We start from the raw sequence: 6383 nt of genomic DNA on the forward strand, positions 1-6383 counted from the left end.
AGAAATTATTGAACTTGATTGTAAAACAGCACTTGATTTACAGCTCTAATGTTTTTTTCAGAAATGAAAGTAGCTTTGCCACCCATCTGGCTACCCTGTTGAGGACAGCTGCACACTAGCACCAGGAAAATGAGATGACAGCCCACAATGAAGCAAGGAATGGTTTGGTAAAGAGGATGCAAAACAATGTACCAGCATAATGGAACTGTAGAGAGCTCACCTAAAGCACAGCATTAAAGAGCCAAGGGAACAGCATGGTAATTCAAGCTCTAAAAAATTGCCAAGTATCAACAGGCTCAGCATAGATAACGTTTATTTTGTGAAGGTTTTTGAACTGTCTCCTGTAACAACCCTGTAGGCCAATTGATGAGGTATGGCCTAGATAAATGGGCAGTGAGATGGAGTGACAGCTGAACTGCCAAGATGAAGGCTTGACATCAGCAACATGAAATTCAGAAACCAGCCAATGGTGCTCTACTCCAGTGACTGATCCTTGGCCAGGACCATTTAACTGCTCCATTAACAAGTTAACTGGCGAAAGAGTGCACCCTCTGCAAGGCTGCTGATGATACAAAACTGGGAGGAGGGACTGATACACCAGAGATTGTGCTGCCGATCCAGAGTGACCCTAGTAGGCTGGAGAAACGGGCTGGCAGGAACCTCATGCAGTTTAATGAAGGGAAGTGCAAAGTCCTGTACCTAGAAAGGAACAACCCACTGGACCAGCACATGCCAGGGACCACCCAGATGGAAAGGAGCTTGGCCAAAAATGACCTGGAGATCCTGGTGGACACTAAGTTGAATATGAGTGAGAAGTGTGCCCTAACAGCAAAGGTTGTCCAGAAACTTCCTTGTTTAAGGAAGGTTGTTATCAGCAGGTCAAGGAAGGGGATAAGATGTGATGAGACGCATCTGGAGTTTTACATCCAATTCTGAGCTCCCTAATGTGAGAGAGAGATTGGCATTTTGGAGTGAGTCCAATGAAAGGCCATGAAGGCAGTTAAGGAAGTGCAGCATTTGTCATACAAGGAGTGGCTAAGAGCTTGGACCGATTTTCCTGCAGAAGACTGAAGGGATTCTTACCACTGTGTATAAACACTTGATGAGAAGCAGTAAAAAAGATGGAGCCAGGCTTCTCTCAGAGCTGAGCAGTGACAGGAGAAGAGGCAATGGACACAGACTGAAATACAGAAATCTGAACACAATAAAAAACCAAACAAAAATGATTTGCTCTGGTACAGGTTGCCCAGAGAGATCATGGTGTGTCCAGTCTCAGAGACAGCCAAAACCCTAGGAGGGACAACCCTGATTAACGTGTTCTAGCTGGCCTTGTCAGGCAAAGTAAAGAACAGACTAGATGGTCCCAGAGGGTCTGTCCAACCTCCACAATTGGGTGGTTTTATGAAAGCGAAAGAAAGGAGTGGGAGGCTGTGTGTGATCAGCAAAACCAGACTGACAGTTCATTCATCTCAGTTTCACACTACACTGTAACATTATATTGCAATTATAACACCTTCAAAATGAGAAGATTTTTGCAAAGTGAGGTAATAATGTGGGAAATCATTACCACTATCAAGAATAAAGTTACAATGATCAGAATTGTTTACATAATATGCAGGTTAGCTATGCTTAACACAATATAAATCAAAGCATATTGTCACCAGTTTAATTCCTTTTTTTTTTTTTTTTTTTTTTTTTTCCCCCCATCTATGGTAGGAAATAGTAGTGGCTAAAGAGTACCATATCTTCGCCTGGAATCTGGCTGCTGTGACCTTGAAAAAGTGCTTTGGCTGTATTTCCAAAAGTGGCTCTCCAGTGAATTGATTTCCTTATCAACTGTAGCTCATTATTTTTTTCTTAGTGCAGAAACCTCAGCTGCTGTGAGATGTCATGAGTACAGATTGGCTTGAGCTTTGCAACACAGGGAATTAAGTGTGGTGCTATTCCATGTGGCTTTTGCAATCACAAAATATCCAGGACTGTGCTGGCAGTGAGATCTTTCACCAAATTCTTTAGGAGTTTGTGTTCTTTATATCCCAGCTGTCGTCAGTATTTTCCTTTGACATATTTCAGCAACACTTAATCACAGGCAGCCTTTGTTATTGTTCACACCACTTATGCATATGCATTTGTACTTGCTCTAGGCATAACCCACCTTTTTGGGCAGCAGCAGGCAGTTGCATCTTCTAACTACTGGTGGAACTGCAACACAACTGCATCTCTGGCATCTCTGAGGGGCCCACATAAACACCGAAGGGCTATTTGGGTGCCAGAATATTCCTGGCAATCCACAAAGGCCTGGCTTGAAGCATTATGATTCTTCTCTTGAAGACACCTGGGCACACCCGAGATGTCATCTTCCCACATACATGCAGTGACATCCTTTAGAGTTATTCCACTAAGAATTCTGAGCTTTTATTAGGAAACTGATTCTTAGATACTGTAGTACTGGTCTCTTTGTAGATTCCCACTGTTTTTTTTCGGGGTGGGGATGTAGCTCCAGGTTTTATTCTGAGTACTTAAAGGGAAGTACATGTTTACGTGTACAAGTTTCTTCATCTTCAGCCATGCTGAACATCCATGAACACACAGTGAACCGAACTAAATGTCAGCTACTTGAATGTCAATTCAGAACCTTTCATTATGATAAACACTTTAACAAATGTTAGCCATCAATGATACTTAAATATATATGGGAGTTCCTTTTTTTTTTTTTTTTTTTTTTTTTTTTTTTTTTTAATATACCTCTATAAATTCTCAGTTGTGAAAATTGCAAATGAAAGCCCAAATTCTCCCATTCATCCAAAGTCAGGGTGTGTGCCCAGTAACACTCATGGCCCCTCTGCCACAGGGCCGAAACTCTGCCACAGCCTTCTCCCTGCCTGCATCAAGCCCTGCCTACCCAGTTTCCAAGGCAACAGTGGAGCCTGGCGATGGTTGCACAAGGGAGGCAACAGGGATCCCACAACATTTTCATGTCTGTCTATGATTTCCCATTGTTTGAGAAAGAATCACGAGTGTACAGACAGGAAAGCTTCTCAATCACACAAAATGTCTGCCCACGGCTTTATTCTCAGTCATTTGTGATGGGTGATATTGTGTGTTGCTCACAGGTATTTATATCAGAGACTACATGGCTTTTTGAGTCTTTCTGTTGGTACTCAAATGAGCAGGGTCTGTTTGTTATCTTATTGTTTGCTTTATACCTGGTAACTATGATGTTCCTACCTGATGAGGACTGCATGAAGTCACCTTTGGAACATGATGCTTGATCATTTGCAATATGCATTAAGATAGGAGAATATTCTGCCAGCAAGAGGATGGAATAATTGTGGAAGTGATTTTAATGCTAGCAATTGAATACCTAAAAGGGAAATCTATTTTTATTTCAATATTACAACTCACTGCAGGCATTGGAAGCTATTAAATACAACTACACTGAGCATGTTTTTATGAATCAGCAAAAGCAGTTTCACTGTAGAGCCCTCTGAACCTGTGTTTATTATACCTGAGGGTCTGTGTGTTTGGCCAAGAACAAAAGAGGAGAGAAGATAAGCATGTGAGAGAAAATCACATTACAGAGCAGTTTGGGACACTGTCAATTCTAAAATAACTTATGCACCTTTAGAGGGGAGAACCGTTTCTCAATGAATCTAATATTTCTTCCACACCATATGGTTCCTCTTGTGAATTTAGATTATAACCTCTGAGAGTCATGCATTTCTGTGAATGTGCATGTACAGGACACAGCAAACAGAACCCCGCTTCTCTGGCTTCCAAAGCTACCATAATAAACACGATCACATGTCACAAAATTATTCCAAAAAGGGGAAAATGTGGTCATCGTCATCAGGCAGTGATTTACTGAGAAGAAAAGCAAAACAATGCAGCCTCTCAATTATTTCCTCTTGGAACGCCAGATGTGATGGGGTAGCAGCCAGATGGCTCCTGCCCCTATCCTGGCTGCATCTACCTTTTTAGGTCGCTCAGTAGATGGAACACATCTGATATCCTTACAAACTGGGTCCTCCAGTCAAAAGATGACTAAGATTCCAGCATCAATATAAATGAAACGCTCATATCGTTTTCCAGGATGGTTTATTTCCTGCGCCTCAAGAACAAGGTACAGGTGGAGACTTTGATCTGGTAGTTACTGTTTCTTTTGTTCCTGAGCCTCCTTGCTTTCTTGCAATCCGATAGTTACTTGTAACTCAAACTGACGCTGGGCAGACTGAACTACATCTTGTGAGGTCTACTAAGAGATGAAGTAGTTTGTGGTGGGATTCAGAGTACATTGTTTCAAAATGCCCGGGTTCTCAGAACGAGAGTTCAGGGCGATGTTGCACCCTGAATCAGCCAAGTACCTTGTTTTGCTCTCTCCTGCTTCCAGCTGCCCACATTTCCCTCTTCCTTTACACAAGTTCTCCCTCTGGCAGACCACCTAATTGAAGAAAAACCTTCTACCCCATTAATTTTCTGTCCTTGACTGTGGAGTTAAGGAAAAGACTGGTGAAAGGGTCAGACATGCTCTGGAGCTGGTAGAGGAAATGACACAGAGGTAACGCCTGAAGTGGGGCAAGGGGAATAGGACCATCCATTCTAGCAGCTAGGGAATACTGAATCAGCCCTGCCTGTGGAAGTGGCAGTTTTCTCAATGCCAATAAAATCTCTAATCCCTGCCTGCTAGGGTGGAGCTGGAAATTTCTTAGCTGAAAAAAAAAAACAACAAACAAAACAAAAAAACCAAACCAAACCAAACCAAAAAAAAAAAAAACCAACAAAAAAAAAAAAAAAAAAAACAAACAAAAAAAAAAAACCAAACCCCCCCAAAAAAACCAACCCACCAACCAAGTGCCACACAATTAATTTATTAATTATGAGACCAGCATTATGCTGGATGCAGAGAAGCATGCTGTAAGAAGTCAGTGCTTGAATTTCATTAAGTATTTGTAAAGGCTGTTGTGAGATCATTTGAATTCCGCTTGAAACCCCTGTTTAATTATTCACTATGGAAGGAGGCAGGATTTTTCTATGACATTCATGGAAAATGTGGAAACATTTTTTTCACTGTAAAACAACACAGAACCTTTTACTGAATAAGCTATATAACTTCTGCCAGGGTAGGCACTTCATCCTCTGGAGCAAGAGTGGTTTTTTTCACATTCTGCTTAACCTGAACTACTATTAACTTTTTTTTTTTTGTTTTTTTTTCAATGATAGATGCATTCTTGCCAGAAAGGGGAAAAGAAAGAAAAGAAAAGAAAAGAAAAGAAAAGAAAAGAAAAGAAAAGAAAAGAAAAGAAAAGAAACAAAAAAAACAAACCAAGAAACTATGCCTTAAGCTTTTTAAGGAAGCCAAGTGAGAAGAATAACCTGATTATAAAGGATGACATATGGATAAATTGAGACCAGTTGGAAAATCTCTACACTACAAGAATCAAATGTTAATAAACAAGAATTTAACAGAGCTAACTAGATTTCTTTCCTTACAAGAGGAATTCTGCCCGTAAGGGAAAAATGACTTTGAATGGGGAGGAGGGAATGACCTACTCTTAAATTTTTTTTTTACCTAGATACTGTAAATAGATAGCCTTCTTATACACACACTTCAGAGAGACATAATTTTTCTTTCTGGCAGATTTGCAAATAAAATACTTAAAATAGGAGTGAAGCTAGGAGCAGGGAAACAGTTCACTTCTTGTTAAACTTCTCAGGGAGAGGAGTTATCACTGGCAACGTGCCCTTTGCTGGCAGAATGTCTGGGGATGGGCAGGCTTTCACAGCATCCCCCACACCCTCCCTCTGCCTTGGTTTCCAGTGCTCAGAGGGCTCCAGCTGGACAAGTGTCCCGGAGACTCAGGGCCAAGAAATGTCTTTTTCCAAAATGCATCATATCCTGAGGCACTTTCCTGTGACCAAATGCTTCCATTTTGAATTTTCTTGTAGGCAAGTGAAAGATAAGACCCATTTAAATAGGAGTATCTGAGAACAATTAGTTTGTTCTTTCCCATTTTAATAAATAACAAACAGATCAGGATAGGTGATTGCTGAAGTATCAAAAGGCAGGTACTTGGTATGAATGGATTTTAGATTGGAAGGTGAAAAATTCTCAAAAATATATATTTTTAAGTCACATACAAAACCAGCTCCTTCTCTGTACAGGTTTATTTTTAGCTGAAGAAAGCGGGCAGGGGAATAACCTTACTCAGATTACCCCAGGCACATATAAAGCATCAAAAGTGTCACAAGCTTTGTTCTGTGGAAATGTAGAAGCAGCTGGAAAAACAAATGGGAAGATTGAGAAGGGGATTATTTATAAATGAAAAACACTGCCTTCCCTACAATGTACAGGCTTGCAGGAACAATGTTACCTACAACTCATG

This window comes from Hirundo rustica, chromosome 1 (genome assembly GCF_015227805.2).
Source record: "Hirundo rustica isolate bHirRus1 chromosome 1, bHirRus1.pri.v3, whole genome shotgun sequence".
Taxonomy (NCBI): Eukaryota; Metazoa; Chordata; class Aves; order Passeriformes; family Hirundinidae; genus Hirundo; species Hirundo rustica.